The following is a 21,327-nucleotide window of genomic DNA, read 5'->3' as shown; positions in this document are numbered from 1 at the left end:
TTCATAAAATTTAGGATTCCGTCCTCCCATCTTTCAGAGTCAGTCTTCAGCATAGGAGTCAGTCCTTCAGTCTTTCATGGGTCTGTGAAAGTCAGTCTTCAGCATAGGAGTCAGTCCTTCAGTCTTTCAGGGGTCTGTCCTATCATCATAGGGGTTAGGATTCTGTCCACCCTCTCATCAAGTCATGTGATTTTGTCCGCTCCTGCAAGGTATAGGATGCTGTCCAACCCTTGCAGAGTCGTGATTCTGTTCATTCCCCCCGCAAAGCATAGGATGCTGTCCAACCTTTGCGGGATATCAGGAGTCTGTCCTCCCCTTGTGATGATAGGATTCTGTCCTCTTGTGTCGAAAAAATCAAAAACATCTGAAAAATCAAAAATCTCAAAAATCTCGAGTCATTAGAGTGTAGTTAGGAAAACCTGTCCGAACTACGGATGGCTTGATCCCTAGCTGAGGGGTACGTAGGCAGCTCAGGCGTGCTGCTGGCATCCTGAGTGCAGTCACCATTTTTGTAAATATTTCTCACAATTCCCACAATTTCCGTCACTTCACAACTTTCAAAAAACTTCCGTCCGAACTACGGATGGCTTGATCCCTAGCTGAGGGGTACGTAGGCAGCTCAGGCGTGCTGCTGGCATCCTGAGTGCAGTCACCATTTTCACTTTCACCCTTTTTACACCACTTTTTCATCACTCTTTCTTTTTACACAAGTTTTTCATCACTCTTTATTTTTACACCATTTTTTTAAATCACCATTTTACAAATATTCCTCATCTTTTCGTCCACCCAAGTTCAGTCAAACCTTTTTAATAAATATTTTCAAACATTTCAAAACAAAAGCAAAAAAATGGGCAAGGACGGTGATTGCCAGGTCACTCGGAGCCCTCTTTTCATTCCATTTCCGGTTTTCATCGTGGTTTGCCGGTTTTATCGATTTTTCGACATTTTTATCGCATTTTGGGACGGGCGACGACGTAGCGTGGCCCCTTCGCAGGGATTGTCCTCGCTGAGCCCAACGATAGGCTATGACGATCGTGAGACCTATCCGATCTTCAGCGGATCAGGATTGTTGAGTTTGATTCATTAGACTCCCTGAGCCTATCGTACGCTCCCTTTTATTTTCCCTGGTATTCTCGGTCCTCATGAACCGTCGATTTATCGATTCATTTCTTTCCTTGCATCTTTTGTTTATCGTGTGTTTGTCTTTGGTTCCTTGTGTGTTTACTTTCAGCTTGCTTATTATTTGTGCGCTTAGTTTCACATGCTTAGCTGTGGCTATTTACTGCTTTTCTGCTTACCATATATGTCATTATCTGTTTAGCTGTAGCTATGCGTGCGATTGTTTATTGCTTTCTTAGATGTGATGAGTTAGGATTAGATGCGATGAGTTAGGATTTGGATGTCTATTTTCTTTTGCTCATCCCCGGGTCATGCATGCTTAGATAGACGTTTTCTCGGGGATGCTCGTTCCCATTTCACATGATTTTAGCCCAAAACTCTTCAAAATTAATTAAAAATGGCATAAGAGACCAGGTGCTCGCACTTGGGCGAATTGGGGGCGCCTAACCCCTTCCCCATTCGTCATCAGGCACGGACCTTTTATATCTCTGGTTATCTGTTGCGACAGAGCACAGCATGGGATCCAGGGCCCACTTCCTTGGATGGCGACTCTTTCTTTGTTTAAGGTGCGTCTCGAATCCGGGCTGGTCCCCGAATCGAGAGGTATCTCACTTCACATCGCCGCTCATGCTGTGAGGAGCACTCTTTCGAGAGTTCCTTGGCGGAGCTCTCCTTCACGTGGATGATCCTGAGACGCGCGTGGGGGCCCGTCCCCCCGCCCCGTCTCGGATCGGGGTCCACAGGCTGGCGACTCTGCTGGGGAAATCTTGGAACATTGCCTAACTCTGTAAAAATGCCATCTTTATTAATTTAGAAGAAATTTGGGTCAAAACCAAGTTAAATGGGAACTTTATCGTTAGAAATCCAGGGGCACCAAGTAGGTGCGTAAATAAAACAAGGGATTCACACACTGCACATCATGCATCGTCATATTCTTTATTTCTTTATTTGTTTTCGTTATTGGCTCCACGGGATAGATTCGATGCGTGCCCGACTGGGATGTCATTACACCCTGATGGTACTGTTGAATCTATTTCCAAGCTATGCGCCGGTGCTGCAGCCGTAGACATTGGGCGTACTTTTGTCTACAGCAGCCGATGGGCAATGAAGCATACTATGTATAACATTGGGCGTACTTTTGTTATACATGTTAAGTATGTTTCATACGCATAGTACCCGATAGATTGAGTCCGGAGCCCTACTTTGTTTTATATATTATGTATATACTTACTGACTTAGTGAAACTCAACTAGGAAGTACCCGTGTTTATATATGTATATATTGCATTCATATAAGGACGAACATGTGTTGCTTACACATGTGAAGCCTAGAGTTAGGAGCCTTGTCCCATTTGTAGACTAGGGTAGCTCACCTTGCGTGGCTACAGCGCAGTTCTAGTACACTCATCAGTCTGTCATGAGTCGAGACCTCCTTGGCTCCGCTAGATTAGACTAGGGTTGGTGCCCCTGGTTAGGATGTATATATATGTATACATATTTGTTATTAGATTAGGGTTTACTTCCTAGTTAAGTTTTCCTTCATAATCTAATCAATTATTCTTCTCTATCCATTCTGTGGATTATCATCAGATGCTTGGCTCTCTTAGCCATGATCTATCTCCCATGAGTCTGATCCTTTGATTGATCCTGATCAGACCGTGTTCCACATGTCGATTGTGAGTCTATCTTGCCATTATCATTATCGGAGTGTGTGTTCTTGCTGAGAACCCTGCTTTATCTTGACCATGACGGCATACTCTTCATGTTTAGTTGCTGAGACCCTCCTAGTATAGCCGTCATGCTGCCAATTTTTTTTAGAACCCTTGAGCGTAATCATTATCCTTTTGGGTTCATTGACAAACCATGTGCTTACCTTACCACATCTCCTGGTATAGCCGTTATGCTGCCGAATTTTCTCCAAATACCTTGAGTGTGGTCATCATCCTTTTAGGCTTGTTGACAAACCATGTACTTGTCGTACCACATCTTCATGTACAACCATTAAGCTGTCGGATTTTGATCCAAGGGAAGGATGTGTTGGCGCTACCTTTTGTCTCAACTTGCGCATTACATTGTCATGCGATTAATTCTCATTGAGCCTAGTGTTTATGGTGTCCATGACAGGAGTCTTAGTCACTCGTCTACCATCAACCCCAAAAAAGCTTTCATCTCTAAACTCGCTTGGTCTAGCCCACTATACCTTTTTCCTCTCACATTGCCCAGATGGCTGAGTATGCTGAAAGTCTCGTCCTGAGAGAAATGAGAGAGATGGTGATGACATCCATGACCTGATAGACAGGGATCCCCTCATTCTTCTTGAACTCAAATGCTTCTGAGAACCCTGCACATAACCGTGTTGCACCTCCTACACCCACCATGGGAACCACTCTACCCTTTCAACCCTTCATAGATCTCACCACCTTTACCTGTACCACTTCTGGGCTGGAAAATGATTAGGAAGGGAAAAGAAAAATGTCAGAGCTTGAACTCCTTGAAAACATTATACCAGAGAAAGCCTTGCCATTGTCAGGTGCTCAAGGACAATTTGAGCTGGATCAACAGAAACCAAAGAGGCCCTCTCTTCTGAGATTCTAACTCCAGGATTGCTCTCTCCAATCATTATCAATGAAGGCACGTTGTCCTTGAACTTTCAGCGCCAATCCGTTGCCTCCGATGAAGTGTCTCATCTTTGAAATTTGTTTGGAAGAGTGTATACCAACCCTCCTGTCAAAGTTGGTAAGCCTAACCATGTCAATATCAATTCTACGTACGTTGTGTTTATTGGTCTCTCTCATTGTGAACCAATGTCCAATCTTTTGTTGAATTTGATGGAGAGCCTATCGTGGCGCATCAAAAATCAATGTATGTACTTCAAACATTCAATGCAACGAACATTTGATTCCAGTGTCGTCATTATTCTTGTATATGTTCACTCTTGGATCTAATGTTAATAAACAAATTAAGACACCCTCCTCAGACGAGGATGCCGATGAAATTCTCCTCGAGATTTGAAAGCTGATCAAACGAGGGGAAGAGCGTCGAGCAAAGCCACTCGAAGATGAAATCGATACCGTGGATAGTGGTATCCAAATCCGAAACTCGGGAAATAAGGATTGGCAAAATCTCCCGAAGAGCGCAAAGAATCGATAAACCTATTTAGAGGGTTCAAATAAGTGTTGCTTGGTCCTATGAGGATAAACCAGAAGCGTGCCTTGGCATTGTTCAACGTAAGTCACCCTCAGCTTCAGACATCGGGTCGAAAAAGCAAAAATTTCAAACGAAGAATACCAGATATCAAGTGAAGTTAATGAAAAATTGAGAGAAGACTTTCGGACAACAAAGTCATGAGCATAGAACATGAACCCCAAAAAGAATACTTGGGCTATACATTACGATGGAATTCTAAGTCAAAGTAATCAAAGGGTAAGGGCATTCCCGCATTTCAAATGAACAAAAAAAGAAAGATAGAATCCAGAGACGAAAGGAGAAGGGAGCATGCCCCACGTCAACTCCTTAGAAATATCAGAATCCCGAGAATTTGAGTCGGTTTTAAAGCATCTTCAGCATATAGAGAAGACCCTGAGTCTTAGAATACTGAGCATCAGTGCAAGATCCCAAAGACAAAGTGAGAATTCAATCAGTCAAGTTTGCGCAGTACAGATGAAGTCTTGCCAGGAAATGCCGCCAGACTCCTAAAAAAAAAAGAGAGAAAAAAGTTCAAAGCCATTGAACCTTAGCCATTCAAAAAGCTTGTATGCCAAAACACCAGAAGGCCATCCTTGGACGCCTGCGCTTTAAACGCCAAAAATCCCAAGTTTGAAAAATCCTTTTGCAAACACCTTTGAGCCTCAACAAAATCAAACATTCTTTTCAAACACCCACAAACCAGGGGTAGTTCGTTTCGAACTACGTCTGACCTGATCCCTTTCTATAGGGTACGTAGGCAACCTGATCAATTCAGGTTCGGTCAACCTTTGGAATAAAAGTCAAATTATTCCCTTTCAACCTTTGGAATAAAAATCAAATTATTCCCTTTCAACTTTTGAGCTTAAAGCCAAATCATTGTGTTCCAAACCCCAGCAAACTACGCGGACCTGATCCTCCATTTTTGGGGTACTTAGGCAACCTGACCAATCCAGGTTCGGTTGAAACTTTGAAATCCAAAGGAAATATCTAACCCTTTTGAACCCAATCCCGCCTAGAAAGTCCTTCTGGTGAACAAGCAGAGGTTCAAGGTCAAAAAAAAAAAAAACGATGGAGTCTGAAGACCCGCTAGGCTGAAAACCCGAGAGGGCGGTCTAGGCAAAATTTAGGGTCATTCACCCGCTAAGTTGACAACTGAAAAGTCGGCTTAGGCAAAAATTAGGGTATCAAGCCCGCTGGATTGAAAACCCGAAAGGGCGAACCAGGCAAAAGTTAGGGCAAGCGGTCCGTCAGATTGAAAACCTGAAAAGGCAATCTGGTCAATGGCAATGACTTCCAACGAAAAAGCGAATCATCAAGATGGAGAAACAGTCTTCAACCAGGGCAAAATCTCGGAGTCCAAGTAGTGCCAGCAAGATTACTTTAACATTCCTCTAAACTAGGGGCATTGAAACCGAGCAATCCGAAAGGGATAATAACCATGACGGAAACACCGAAAGAGGAGAGTAGTGCCTCTTGACATGGTCTTCGAAATACTCTAAGAGTGGCTAAGCCATACCCTTGAAAAATAACACATCAGATCCAAGAGTGAGTCGAAAGCGAGTCGAGTCCTTAAAGCAAAAAGAGTCTTCTTTGATTGAGTCCTTGGAAATCTGTTCCTCCATATTTGTGTTCCCTCTCCTTGCAAAGTCCAAACTGTCGGGTGCTGGAAGAATGGGAGCGTGTCCTCCAAAATGCAAAGAAAATTCAGAGTAAATCCTGGTTTAGGTATCAGAAGGGGCGAGAGACATCTTGTTCAAACTTACTAGAGACCTTAAGCCTCCAAAAGTGAGCAATGCGAAAGAAGGGATTCTCAGACCCAGCCATCATGGTGATTGTCCTACTCTCTCCATATAAAAAAATTGTGCAACCTCAAGCCTTCATGAAACGAAGCATCTTTTCTTCAACCATCATTGTCCTGCCTCCTTAAAACTCCTGTCATGGAAACACAATATACTAGGGGCATCTTTTATGACTCGCGTCATAAAAGATGTCAAGCACACAAAGGCAATCAGTAATAAGGCCTCCAGCAAGTTAAGATAAGAGGGGTACGAGCACATCTCAAGCCAAACCTCTAAACTCCTCAGTTGATTCCACTCTTCAGAAGAGTCAATTCTCCAAGAAAATCAGTTTTCCTAGCAAAGTCTAGAATTTGCTCACGCAGCCTTCAATCTCCAGCAGAATTCAGTTCTCTCAGAAGAAATGATCAATACTCAGAACCTCAGCAGATCATGTGAGTCTGGTCCTCAGCAAAGAACTCGCAATCCCATTTTCTCGGCAAGAGACAAAGCAATTTTCAAATGAATCAATCTGAATCAATAAATCAATCAATCAAAATCAAAAGAAATATCCATCCCTTCTGTGTAAGACCCCTGAGGCATCCCATCCGTGTAAGACCCCTGAGGCATCCCATCTGTGTAAGACCCCTGAGGCATCATCTGTGTAAGACCCCTGAGGCATCCTATCCGTGTAAGACCCCTGAGGCATCCCATCTGTGTAAGACCCCTGAGGCATCATCCGTGTAAGTCTCCCTGAGAGCATCCAACCAAAGTCTCCCTGAGAGCACCCAACCAAAGTCTCCCTGAGAGCACCCTCACCAAAGTCTCCCTGAGAGCACCTCACTAAAGTCTCCCTGAGAGCATCTAACCAAAGTCTCCCTGAGAGCACCCAACCAAAGTCTCCCTGAGAGCACCTCACTAAAGTCTCCCTGAGAGCACCTCACCAAAATCTCCCTGAGAGCACCTCACTAAAGTCTCCGTGAGAGCACCCAACTAAAGTCTCCCTGAGAGCACCCAACCAAAGTCTCCCTGAGAGCACCCAACTAAAGTCTCCCTGAGAGCACTGCACTAAAGTCTCCCTGAGAGCATCCAACCAAAGTCTCCCTGAGAGCACCTCACTAAAGTCTCCCTGAGAGCACCCAACCAAAGTCTCCCTGAGAGCACCTCACTAAAGTCTCCCTGAGAGCACCTCACTAAAGTCTCCCTGAGAGCACCTCACCAAAGTCTCCCTGAGAGCACCCAACCAAAGTCTCCCTGAGAGCACCCGCACTAAAGTCTCCCTGAGAGCACCTCACCAAAGTCTCCCTGAGAGCACCTCACTAAAGTCTCCCTGAGAGCACCCACCCAAAGTCTCCCTGAGAGCATCCAACCAAAGTCTCCCTGAGAGCACCTCACTAAAGTCTCCCTGAGAGCACCTCACCAAAGTCTCCCTGAGAGCACCCAACCAAAGTCTCCCTGAGAGCACCTCACTAAAGTCTCCCTTAGAGCACCCATTCCGCGTTGTTCATCTGTCAAGATGCTGTCTTTTCAGATCCCGATTTAGGTTTGATCATGATGCTGTCTAATCATTCCGCTATGTTCATCTGTCAAGATGCTGTCTTCTCAGATCCCAATTTCGGTTTGATCATGATGCTGTCTAATCATTCCGCTGTGTTCATCTGTCAAGATCCTGTCTTCTCAGATCCCAATTTAGGTTTGATCATGATGCTGTCTAATCATTCCGCTATATTCATCTGTCAAGATGCTGTCTTCTCAGATCCCGATTCAGGTTTGATCATGATGCTGTCTAATCATTCCGCTGTGTTCATCTGTCAAGATGCTGTCTTCTCAGATCCCAATTTAGGTTTGATCATGATGCTGTCTAATCATTCCGCTATGTTCATCTGTCAAGATGCTGTCTTCTCAGATCCCAATTTCGGTTTGATCATGATGCTGTCTAATCATTCCGTTGTGTTCATCTGTCAAGATCCTGTCTTCTCAGATCCCAATTTAGGTTTGATCATGATGCTGTCTAATCATTCCGCTATATTCATCTGTCAAGATGCTGTCTTCTCAGATCCCGATTCAGGTTTGATCATGATGCTGTCTAATCATTCCGCTGTGTTCATCTGTTAAGATGCTGTCTTCTCAGATCCCGATTCAGGTTTGATCATGATGCTGTCTAATCATTCCGCTATGTTCATCTGTCAAGATGCTGTCTTCTCAGATCCCAATTTCGGTTTGATCATGATGCTGTCTAATCATTCCGCTGTGTTCATCTGTCAAGATCCTGTCTTCTCAGATCCCAATTTAGGTTTGATCATGATGCTGTCTAATCATTCCGCTATATTCATCTGTCAAGATGCTGTCTTTTCAGATCCCAATTCAGGTGTGATCATGATGCTGTCTAATCATTCTGCTGTGTTCATCTGTCAAGATGCTGTCTTCTCAGATCCCAATTCAGGTTTGATCATGATAACTGTCTAATCATTCCGCAACGTTCGTCTGTCAAGATACTGTCTTCTCAGATCTCAATCCCGGTTTGATCATGATAACTGTCTAATCATTCCGCTTCGTTCATCTGTCAAGATGCTGTCTTCTCAGATCCCAGGTTTGATCATGATAACTGTCTAATCATTCCGCTTCGTTCATCTGTCAAGATGCTGTCTTCTCAGATCCCAATTCAGGTTTGATCATGATAACTGTCTAATCATTCCGCAACGTTCGTCTGTCAAGATGCTGTCTTCTCAGATCTCAATCCAGGTTTGATCATGATAACTGTCTAATCATTCCGCTTCGTTCATCTGTCGAGATGCTGTCTTCTCAGATCCCAGGTTTGATCATGATAACTGTCTAATCATTCCGCAACGTTCGTCTGTCAAGATGCTGTCTTCTCAAATCTCAATCCAGGTTTGATCATGATGCTGTCTAATCATTCCGCTGTGTTCATCTGTTAAGATGCTGTCTTCTCAGATCCCAATTCAGGAATGATCAAGATGCTGTCTAATCATTTCGCTTGTCCCAGATCCAAATTTAGGTTTGATCATGATGCTGTCTAATCATTCCGCTTTACAATCTCCAAATCCCTGAGTGGCTTAATTAGATGCTGTCTAATCATTCCATTCTGCAATTTGTGCGAATCTGTCTCACTCCCCCTTGAGAGTCCATCTCAGTTTTCTTTTCGAGATTCTGTCTTGTCAATCCATCTTATCATTCCCTCTCGATTAGAATCTGTCTAGTCGATCCATCTCGTCACCCCCTTGCATCATTTCTGTTTGAAATCTTGGGCCAGTCAAAATGTGTTGTCTGTTCGGCTTTGGCTTTCGTGCGACAAGCACACTCGGCCAAAGAGGGGCATCTGTAGACACCCCATTTTGACAGGGCCCTAAACCCGCATATTCGAATAAAATCCCGAGGTCAGGCGGAAAATGAATGAAATTAATCCGAGCAAAAGAGAATGTGGGGCCCGTTTGTGTGGGACCCGCTGGTGTGGGACCCGCTGGTGTGGGGCCCGCTGTGTGGGACCCGCCTGTGTGGGACCCGCCTGTGTGGGACCCGCTTGCGTGGGGCCGCTTGTGTGGGGCCCGCTGTTGTGGGACCCGCTTATGTGGTCAAAGAGAGAATAAGGACAGTCATCATTTTCTTTGTTTTTAAAGTGAGCGTAATGAGTGGTTTTGGTTTTCGTATGGCATCCAATGCCATTTGAAAATTGTTTTTTATTTTTTTTATTTATTTTTTTGCAAAAATTTAAGGGAATTGGGGGGGACAAGAGGGGGACAAAAAACTCTCATTTTCTCCCCTCATGATGACTGATGATGGGTCTTCTGATCTCTCTCTCGCGAAGAAAAACCAGAGGAGGAGAATAGAAGGAAAGCCAGAGGAAAAAACCAAAAAAGAAAAAGAAAAAAAAAAGGGAGAGAAGGAAAAGAACAGCCGCTATCTACCCAAGCCCATCTCCTCATCGTCGCCTTCGTCCTCCGGCTAGCCATTTCCGACCGACCGCCAGTCCATCCACCACCTCCCTCATCTTTTCTTCTACCATACGATTTTCCCACCTCCATCTTCTCCGGTAGATTCTGCCGGAATCCGGCAACATTACCTCAGCCAACCTCCACCATTGAAGCCGATCTCCCCTACTAGCCACCTCTGCAAATCCAACCCCAATCTCATCTTCCAATCACCTCACATCTCCACTTTCTTCTTCTTCCACCACACCATCAAACCCATTGAAACCCACTAACTACCGAACCCAACTCCGGCCGGCCACCATAAACCCATTTCGGCTTCATCTCCGATCCCCATCCACCTACCAAACCCCATTTCTGTCCAAAACCACTTCAAACCCTTACCCAAAACCCATTTCACCCTTAAACAGAGAGAGAGAAAGAGAGAGAGAGAGAGAAGCAGAGAACAGAGATTCGCCCCCATCTCCACCGACTCCGGCGACTTTGCCGGAATCCAACCCAGCGGCCATCCTCTCCTCCCTCATCTCCACCGGCCATCGTCACCATCGGTCATCCTCTGCCATTTCCCCAAGCCCATTTCAAAAACCCAAACCATTTTCCCAGCAACCCAACCACCCAAACCCACCCCAGATATCCTTCCTTTTTCCGGAATCCGGCCCCATCTCCGGCCAGCACAAACATCTCCGGCCGGCCACCTCCACCTTCCCCTTTATTTTCGCCCTAGCCACCATCCACCACCTCTGCCATTTTCCTTCTCTTCACTCCTAACAGCCCAAAACCCATTTTTGATACCAAACCCTTTTTTTTTTTTAAAAAAAAAAAACCCAAAAACCCATCCACCGCCACCTCCATTTACGCCGATCACCACCACTAGCCACCACCCTTTTCTTCAAAACCCATCATCTGTAACTCCCGAGCGCCGGCCTCCTTCTCCGGCAACCTCGCCGGAATCCGGCAAGCTCACCCTCACTCCGGCCAGCCCACCCTCTCTCTCTCCAGCCGCCCCTCCCCCTTGGCCTCCATCTGCCATTTTCCAAACAAAAACAAAAAAAAATCACAGACACAGACACAGAGAGAAGAAGAGAGAGAAAGAGAGGGAGAGAAGAGGGGTTGTCGTTTTTTTTATATATATAAAAAATAAAAATAAAAAAATAAAATATGATAAAAAAAAGAGCATTTTCCGAAAGGGGAGCTCGAGCTCCGCTTTCCGGACACTCCGACTCCGACCAACCCCGTTTCATCCACCGAGGCCCCATCTCCCCATTTCGTTGTCCGCCATCTGCTCTTCGCTTAGGTAACTCAAATATCTCATCCATTTATTTACTTTTATGTTTATTTATTTATTTATTTTTATTCTTTTTGTCTTTCTAATGTTGCATTGCATATGTGATTGTTCGAAGTCGATTCTTGTTTTATTTAGCTTGGTTATTTTGGTGAACTGTAAATACGATTGTGATGGGTTTAATGCTGTTTCATTTATTGTTTCAAATTTTGTGAAGCCTGATTCATTATCTCCTTGCGTAAGTTCACTTCCCTCATCATTGGAGTCGATACTCATTCCAAGCCCTCATTTGGTCTCCGTCTTAGGATTTATCTAAACCCCCTCCCTTCCTGCCTTAGAGTTTTCGCAGGTTAAGGGATTTCTTCCTCTTTAGAGTCAGTCCTAGAGAGTTTAGGAGTTAGTTTTACCATCCTAGGGTTTAGGTGTCTGTCCTACCCCTGTAGAGTTTAGGATTCTGTCCTATCCCTTCATAAAATTTAGGATTCCGTCCTCCCATCTTTCAGAGTCAGTCTTCAGCATAGGAGTCAGTCCTTCAGTCTTTCATGGGTCTGTGAAAGTCAGTCTTCAGCATAGGAGTCAGTCCTTCAGTCTTTCAGGGGTCTGTCCTATCATCATAGGGGTTAGGATTCTGTCCACCCTCTCATCAAGTCATGTGATTTTGTCCGCTCCTGCAAGGTATAGGATGCTGTCCAACCCTTGCAGAGTCGTGATTCTGTTCATTCCCCCCGCAAAGCATAGGATGCTGTCCAACCTTTGCGGGATATCAGGAGTCTGTCCTCCCCTTGTGATGATAGGATTCTGTCCTCTTGTGTCGAAAAAATCAAAAACATCTGAAAAATCAAAAATCTCAAAAATCTCGAGTCATTAGAGTGTAGTTAGGAAAACCTGTCCGAACTACGGATGGCTTGATCCCTAGCTGAGGGGTACGTAGGCAGCTCAGGCGTGCTGCTGGCATCCTGAGTGCAGTCACCATTTTTGTAAATATTTCTCACAATTCCCACAATTTCCGTCACTTCACAACTTTCAAAAAACTTCCGTCCGAACTACGGATGGCTTGATCCCTAGCTGAGGGGTACGTAGGCAGCTCAGGCGTGCTGCTGGCATCCTGAGTGCAGTCACCATTTTCACTTTCACCCTTTTTACACCACTTTTTCATCACTCTTTCTTTTTACACAAGTTTTTCATCACTCTTTATTTTTACACCATTTTTTTAAATCACCATTTTACAAATATTCCTCATCTTTTCGTCCACCCAAGTTCAGTCAAACCTTTTTAATAAATATTTTCAAACATTTCAAAACAAAAGCAAAAAAATGGGCAAGGACGGTGATTGCCAGGTCACTCGGAGCCCTCTTTTCATTCCATTTCCGGTTTTCATCGTGGTTTGCCGGTTTTATCGATTTTTCGACATTTTTATCGCATTTTGGGACGGGCGACGACGTAGCGTGGCCCCTTCGCAGGGATTGTCCTCGCTGAGCCCAACGATAGGCTATGACGATCGTGAGACCTATCCGATCTTCAGCGGATCAGGATTGTTGAGTTTGATTCATTAGACTCCCTGAGCCTATCGTACGCTCCCTTTTATTTTCCCTGGTATTCTCGGTCCTCATGAACCGTCGATTTATCGATTCATTTCTTTCCTTGCATCTTTTGTTTATCGTGTGTTTGTCTTTGGTTCCTTGTGTGTTTACTTTCAGCTTGCTTATTATTTGTGCGCTTAGTTTCACATGCTTAGCTGTGGCTATTTACTGCTTTTCTGCTTACCATATATGTCATTATCTGTTTAGCTGTAGCTATGCGTGCGATTGTTTATTGCTTTCTTAGATGTGATGAGTTAGGATTAGATGCGATGAGTTAGGATTTGGATGTCTATTTTCTTTTGCTCATCCCCGGGTCATGCATGCTTAGATAGACGTTTTCTCGGGGATGCTCGTTCCCATTTCACATGATTTTAGCCCAAAACTCTTCAAAATTAATTAAAAATGGCATAAGAGACCAGGTGCTCGCACTTGGGCGAATTGGGGGCGCCTAACCCCTTCCCCATTCGTCATCAGGCACGGACCTTTTATATCTCTGGTTATCTGTTGCGACAGAGCACAGCATGGGATCCAGGGCCCACTTCCTTGGATGGCGACTCTTTCTTTGTTTAAGGTGCGTCTCGAATCCGGGCTGGTCCCCGAATCGAGAGGTATCTCACTTCACATCGCCGCTCATGCTGTGAGGGGCACTCTTTCGAGAGTTCCTTGGCGGAGCTCTCCTTCACGTGGATGATCCTGAGACGCGCGTGGGGGCCCGTCCCCCCGCCCCGTCTCGGATCGGGGTCCACACACGGATAGATGATTTGTTTGATCAATTGGAAGGGGCATGTGTGTTTTCCAAGGTCGACCTTCGATCGGGATATCATCAGTTAAGAATCGAATCAGAAGACGTTCCGAAGACAGCCTTCTGAGCTCAGTACGGCCATTACGAGTTTCTTATCCTGCCATTTGGGTTAACCAATGCCTAGGCAGCCTTTATGGACCTGATGAACAGGATATTCAGACCATTATTAGATCAGTTCGTGGTTGTGTTCATCGATGACATTCTGGTATACTCAAAAAGTCGGTCAGACCACGAGCATCATCCGAGGGTTCTTTTAGAAACCTAAGAAAGGAGAAGCTATATGGAAAATTGAAGAAGTGTGAATTATGGCTTGACTCAATCTCCTTTTTGGGTCATGTGGTCTCTAGAGACGGAGTATCTGTAGACCAAAGAAGATTGAGGCAATAATGTTATGGAATAGACTGAATAATGTTCCGAAGATTCGTAGTTTCCTTGGTTTGGCGGGTAATTGCAGCGCCGTTTTGTCCAGGACTTTTCGCGTATAGCTGCCTCTTTGGCCCACTTGACATGGAAAGGGAAAAATTTTGTTTGGTCTAAGGATTGTGAAAAGAGCTTTCAAGAATTGAAGCAGAGACTAGTTTCCACTCCCATCCTAACTCTGCCTGTTAGCGGAATGGCATTTATAATTTACAGTGATGCCTTGAAGAAAGGCGTAGGCTGTGTGTTAATGCACAATGGCAAAGTGATTGTGTATGCTTCACACCAGTTGAAACCTTATGAAGAGAACTATCCGACTCATGATTTGGAATTGGAAGCAGTTGTGTTTGCTCTGAAATTTGGAGGCATTGTCTGTATGGAGATCCTTATGAGATCGTCACTGATCATAAGAGCCTGAAATATATTTTTACTCAAAAAAAATTGAATATGAGACAGAGGCATTGGTATGAAATGAGTTGTCTTTGTCAATCTATTCACAATTACCCACGCGGAAGGCTGGCCCGATTGTATGTTGATCAGATAGTTAAGTACATGGTGTGCCTAAAGTCATTGTATCTGATAGAGACACCCGCTTTGTATCTCAGTTTTGGAACAGTTTGCATTCAGCAATGAGAACTTCCCTTAAGTTCAGTACTGCTTTGCATCCGCAGACAGATGGACAATCAGAAAGAACCATTCAAATTTTAGAAAATATGCTCAGAGCTTGTGTTATGGATTTGAAAGGATCTTGGGATGACCATCTTCCCTTGATTGAATTCTCTTATAATAACAGTTATCAGGCCAGTATTCAGATGGCACCATTTGAAGCCCTCTATGGGAGGAGATGTAGATCACCTATATGTTGGGATGATGTAGGTGAAAGAAGACTCTTAAGCCCGGATTTGGTTCAGCAAGCTATGGATAAAATTCAGTTGATTAGAGAGCATCTTCGCAAGGCACAAAGCCGACAGAAGAACTATGCAGATGTTAAACGAAGGGAATCAGAATTGCATATCGGCGATAAGGTACTTTTGAAGGTATCACCCACCAAGGGTGTGATGTGGTTTGGGGTTAGAGGAAAACACAGCCCAAGATTTGTGGGACCATATGAAATATTAGAAAAGATTGAAAAAGTGGCTTATTGACTTGGCTTTACCTCCATCGCTATCTGGAGTGCAAAACGTGTTTCATGTGTCTATGTTACAAAAGTACGTAGCAGATCTGAACCATGTGATTGAATTGGAACCTTTGAATCTAAGAGAAGATTTGTCATTTGAAGAACAACCTGTCCGTATTGTGGATCGTAAGGACCAAGTTCTCAGGCGATGGACTATTCCATATGTGAAAGGTCAGTGGTGCAATCACTCAGAACGTGAAGCCACCTGTGAGCTGGAGGAGAAAATGAGATCACAATATCAGTTTCTGTTTGAAAATGCAGGTACGTGATAAGTAAATTTCTAGGACGAAATTTTTGTAAGTAGGGTAGAATGTAAATACCGAAAAATACCCCGCTTTAAATTTTCATCCCCCTCTTTTAAGAGGGGTGTTTTTGTCTGTTTGTGTTTGACTCTGATTAGGGCTTCCTAAGAAAGCCTATAAATATATTGTTTCGTGTCTAAACAAACCCTAAACGTTTGTTCAGCACTAGAGAAAGAAATCAGAGGAAGAGAATGAGAAGAGCAAGGAGATCGCAATCTCAGAGCCTTCGACCGTGAATCCGGGTAAGAACTTTGAGTATTCTTCGTTTGATACAAACTAAAAACAAGATTGATAGATTTTGATAAAGTTTAAATCGATTAGATTTTGGTGTATGATTGATCTAAGGGATGATTTCATGGATCCCTAAGAGAACTTTGATTTTAGAAATATGGTTAGGGATCAAATCGATCTTTAAAAAGATTCGATTAATTTTTTATAATTAGATTTGAGAATTTTTGGGCTTGAAATTGGATTAGATGGATTCCTCTCGTCGATACGAGTCCAACGAATCTAACCACGCGTGAATCGGATATCAAACGATTGAGTTATGACCGTTTTAGTGTCAAAACGGTGAAAATCGCGTTTCGGAGAAAAACTAGGTCAGCACATGGGGCGGACGTCCGGCAAAAATGGCGGACGTCCGTCTATACCTAGTTGGGTAAACTGAGAGATTGCCAGATGTCCAGAAAGTTCCCAGATGTCCGGCGCGACAGTTTTTCCCCCTGCAGTTCAAACTTCTAAAATTCATAACTTATTTGTTTCTTATCCGTTTTCGACGCTCTTGTACTCTACGGACATGCCAGAAACAATTAATTTTTTTTAAAAATAGTTTCAAAAAGTTTTAGAGACTTTTAAATAATGAAAATTTTAAAAATACTAAAAGAACCCTGTGACGGCTTACCGATTCGTTTCCAAAGGGACACCAAAGGATGTCTTATGTCAGTATGAGGACATATATGTCCGATAGGAGAGAAATTAATAATGAAACTCATAGAGAATATTCATATTCTTAATTGCAGGTAACTAAGGTCATTAAGAAAAAGGAAAAGTTTTTGTCATTGAGGTACGTAATAACGTACTACTTTGGGTATTTCATAAACCCTTTTTACTTGAAATTGGTATTGACTTTGGAACCCTGTGATTGATATCTTCGAACTTCTGAATTAGCTTTGAGTCTAGCATGCCATTTGTTTCACCTACTGCTACTTTAGAACCTTTGAAAAAACTGTATGAATATTTGTCTGGACTTTAGACCTTTGAAACCATCGTTTTGAATTTTGAATCTTTAAAACTATTTGAGTATTTAGGAGTATCTGAACCCTGAACCTTTGAAGTAACTGTTCTGAACTCTGAACCTTTAGAATAACTGTTCTAAATTCTGAACCTTTGAAATAACTGTTTTGAACTCTGAACCTTTGAAACAATTGGTTTGAACTTTGAATCTTTGGAACTATTTGAATATGGATCTCTGAACCTATTCTGAACTTTGAACTATTGAGAACCATCAGTTTGAACTTTGAACATTTAGAACTATTTGAATCTGAACCTTGGACACCTTCTGAACACTTATGTGGAGGCTTGGATTGTTTCTGGACCCTACCATATGGGGGTAAAACAATTGGCAACTCTGGACCCACCGTGGGGGTAGTACACTGGAACTTCTGGCCCATCAGTGGGATAAAATGCTGGCCCTGTCGACTTGTATCTGAACTTGAGGAACTAGTTCCGAATACCTTGGACTGTCGGTGTATAAGCAATAACATGTCTTCTGAACCATGCCTATGACTCTGAAGTGTATTTTGAATTCTGAAAAACCTTTAACTTTAATCAGAACTTAGACATTGAATTGCTTTATTGCATTTTATTTTCAGAACCATATATGACATGCATTTGTAACTACTTTATGCCTATTGATTCAGTTAAGACCTCAGTATTCAGTTTTGATTCTGACCATTTGACCTTATTGAGCCTTGGCATGCTTAGACTGTACTTAGCGTAGTGCTTTATTATGTACTGAGCTTTTTAGCTGACTGTGGTTATATAACATTTTTTTCAGGTCTTGGCCCTCGTGAAGGTAACAAGGAACATGACACCTAGCTTTGGATTGGACTTTGTCTTGGAGATTTAGCTTAGTTTTTTTTTTATTCATTAGGAAGTGAGTACTTTGAATAAGATGTAAAGACCGGATTATTTATTTCCGTTTTGACTCAGGGGAGAGCTGAGATTTGATTTGACTGTAATGGGTCCGCAATTTATCGAGGCTTTAATATTTTAATATGGAATGCCAGGTTAATTCTGTTATTTGCTTTGTAGCATTGTACATTTGTGGGACTTGTCTTGCAGGTGTACGGCGATGTCATGTCCTACGCCCAGGGTGACAGAGGGTGCGCTATGGTTTCTAGTGGGTTTGGTGAGGGAGAGAGACTGATCTTCTCTTGTAATCTCTGAATCTTATAGTGAATTTTCTCGTCACCTCTGCCGTCGAGTAGGCTTTTGCCGAACTACATAAATCTTTGTGTATGTATGATTGCTTATGTTTATTCTTTCGTTTTACTTTGCCGTTGAAATCACATATTGCTATTTAGGGTTTTCTCAACACTTAGGTTGGCCAACATTTCCATAAGAATGGGCTCGCTCCCAGGCCACAAAAATGGAAACATTCTAACAGTAAGAGCAATGAAATTTGGCTACTATACCAATTCGTAGGAGTTATGAGGGTGCATTGGCTTATTTATTTACGACCCTCTGAAGGGTTTTGTAAAAGTTTTCCTAAGGGTTTGTTACGGTGAGAGTAGATAGGAGGTAAAACATTTGTTTGCCCCCTATGCAAAACTTAAGGGTGTTCCAATAATCAAAATATAAGCAACTTTTCTCGTAAGTTGTTTCCATGTTGCCATCTATTTTGCCTGAAAGAGGCGGAATAACATACATTCAAGAAGGTAGTAATTAGAATACCCTCATGACATAAATAAAAAATCAAAATATGCCGCATTGGGTAAACATGACCATAGTACTCTTGCGCCATTGAAAATGATGGAAATAACCCTATAAAAAAGCGCGGCCCAGTGCACGAGGCTTCCGCCATTACGAGGTCTGGGGAGTGCAAGATGTACGCAGCCTTACTCCTATATCGGGTGAAGATGACAAAAATACCCTTGAGTCATGAAAAATGACTAAAATACCCATATAACATAAAAATGATCAAAATACCTATATGGTGAAAATGACAAGAATACCCCCTAGTCATGGAAAATGACTAAAATACCCCGATGACATAAAAAATTATCAAAATACGTCTTCTCATGCAAAATAACTAGAATAACCTTACATCATAGAAATGACCAAAATAGCCCTGATTCATGGATAATGACCAAAATACCCTTATGACATAAATATGATCAAAGTACCTCCATATATGGTAAAAATCAGTAGACCACGCTCGAGTCATGAAAAATAACTGAAAAACCCCTATATCAGGTAAAAATGACAAGAATAAAATACCCCCATAACATAAAAAAGATCAAAATACGGTTTATCAGGTAAAACGAACAAAATACCCTTGTATCATGGAAAATGACAGAAATACCCTTCTATTGAGTGAAAATGACAAAACAGCCTTGATTCATGGAAAATGACTAAATTACCCTTATGACGTAAAAATGATCAAAATACCCCCATATAGAGTAAAATAACTAGAATGTGCCCAAGTGATGGAAAATGACAAAAATACTCTCTGACATAAAAAATGATCACACTATGCCGTATTGGTTAAAAATGACCAAAATACTCCTGCATAATAGAAAATTACTGAAATACCCTTCTACAATATGTGGTCCTGGAACACTAGAAATAAAATACTCCCCTTATTTACTTTGTACAATTGAACAATGAAAATTAAACCAAAGTAAACCAATTGAAGGTAAGTATATTACATCAAAATGGTTTACCCTGAAATAGATTACTCCCTCATATTTACCCTCACTGGAACCGACCTTAATATTTTTCCCAATGCTGGAGATTGTGCAGGTTGTAGAAGTAGAGGGAAAGTAAAATGCCATCATTTTCCATGTAAAAACAAAGTCCCAGAAAAAACCCTATTTACTTTCCCTTGGTTCTGGATTTGTGAGGAAACTCAAGAGGCTATTATATGGAAATTTTCTTGCAGACAGTGAAGGTAGAATGAACCGTGCATGGCAATCAACATCACTGGAAAGGGCTGGAAAATGAATTTGTTTTACTTTAGTTTTCCAACAAACAGCTATTTCAGTGGCAACCAAATGGCCTGGGGTCAAATGTCTGTAGACAATGTCCGGAAATTAGGAGGGCAACCTAGGAGAATCCAAGTGTCTGCCCCAATTTACCCATTTGTATTTTTTTAACCCGGAATTGGTATCGGCCCCGGCGGACCTTCTTAATATATTGAATAAGAAGCAACAGAGGAGGACATTAACCTTGCCACTACAGAAAAAAGGGACAGACCCTAATTGCATTGATCTTACCAATTTATCCATCTCATCTCATCCCAATTTACCCATCTCATGGTCGAAATAGACAATCATCGAGAAGAGATTTTAGCCCTTGATCAAGATAAAGAATTAAAGATTCATCTCTCTAACCAATTGTGCCTTAGAAAATCCAAGTGTTACCTCTTGTTTGGCCATATAAGGATCAAAATAGACAATCCATAAGAAGATATTGTAGTCTTTAATGCCTGAAATTCAACTCACTAGTCAATTGTGCTTGCATAAGCTGATGCAAGCCCATGATTAGAATTTATCAAAACCTAAACATCCGAAATTTATCGCCCTTTGGAGATTAATAATGATATCATGAGGTTGTCTATCCCATGGGAAGGCTAAATGCACTTAGGACATGAGAAGAATTTTCAAAAAAATTCCATTGTAATTTTTGGAAAAATGTTTCTTTCCTATGGTATTTTGAGAATAATATAGGAAAAGAGAGGACATTGTTTAGAGATTTTGGGTCTTGATAGTTTGGAATCACTAGGAATTGTATGCTGCCAGTTATCTCAGCCGTTGATTCAATCCTGATCTTTCTTTCAATTTGAAAGTCGATGGAAGCATATTACATGTCTGCATTTGATAAATCCAAAGGCTACCTACGGTAATTGCATTCTTTTGAATACATCTCTTCGAGTCTTCGGTTGGATTCACACTTTCGTATGGATTTTCATGAAAATTGGAGCCCTTGATGATGATTTTTGCTTAACTAGGACTTAATGTCAGTAATTAGTCCCATCATGGGTGCTTGGTAGTGAATCAGAGTACTAAAAATTGCCAACAAATAAAGTTACGATATAATGAGCCTTCGAGTGTGGTCGAATTGTCCGAATTTTGTGGTTTTGCATTAATTTGACTTTTGATCTCAAGATTTGTCTGCATGGTCAGGTTGGTAAAACCAAATTCTAATGCTGATGATGTATGAGCGAATGCCAAGAGACAGGTTAATAGTACTCTTCATAAGCCTCCTCGCTATTCTATTTAGGAATGTGTGAGGTGGGTCCACACTGATTCAGGTAAAAGTGGTGGTTGTGGAAAATCGGGGCGTGTACAAGTGGGCCATACTCGATAGATTGAGAAAAATGCAATCTCACCTGCTTTATTGGGTGGTATTTGCCTATTAGAAATGTTGAAATTTTCTCATTTTGTTCAGCTCATTTTTCTTTGATGTTCCCATCTGCATGCCAAGAGACATAAAATTTAGTCAAAATTCTAAACGTTTTA

The 21,327-nt window shown here is 42.3% G+C and overlaps 1 long non-coding RNA gene across 1 annotated transcript; it reads left to right on the top strand.

Moving 5' to 3' along the window:
* Nucleotides 1–15,754: 15,754 nt before the first annotated feature.
* On the top strand, nt 15,755–17,956 carry LOC143883726 (uncharacterized). The gene is made up of 3 exons (XR_013252494.1): nt 15,755–15,825; nt 16,603–16,646; nt 17,640–17,956. It is a non-coding gene; the product is annotated as an uncharacterized LOC143883726 (long non-coding RNA).
* The last annotated feature ends 3,371 nt before the right edge of the window (nt 17,957–21,327 follow it).

This window comes from Tasmannia lanceolata, unplaced genomic scaffold (assembly GCF_043159265.1).
Source record: "Tasmannia lanceolata isolate RefF3 unplaced genomic scaffold, GAP_Taslan_0.1 ptg000008l, whole genome shotgun sequence".
Taxonomy (NCBI): domain Eukaryota; kingdom Viridiplantae; phylum Streptophyta; class Magnoliopsida; order Canellales; family Winteraceae; genus Tasmannia; species Tasmannia lanceolata.
The sequence above is the reverse complement of the archived record's forward strand: the minus strand, read 5'-3'. Positions and strand labels throughout refer to the sequence as shown.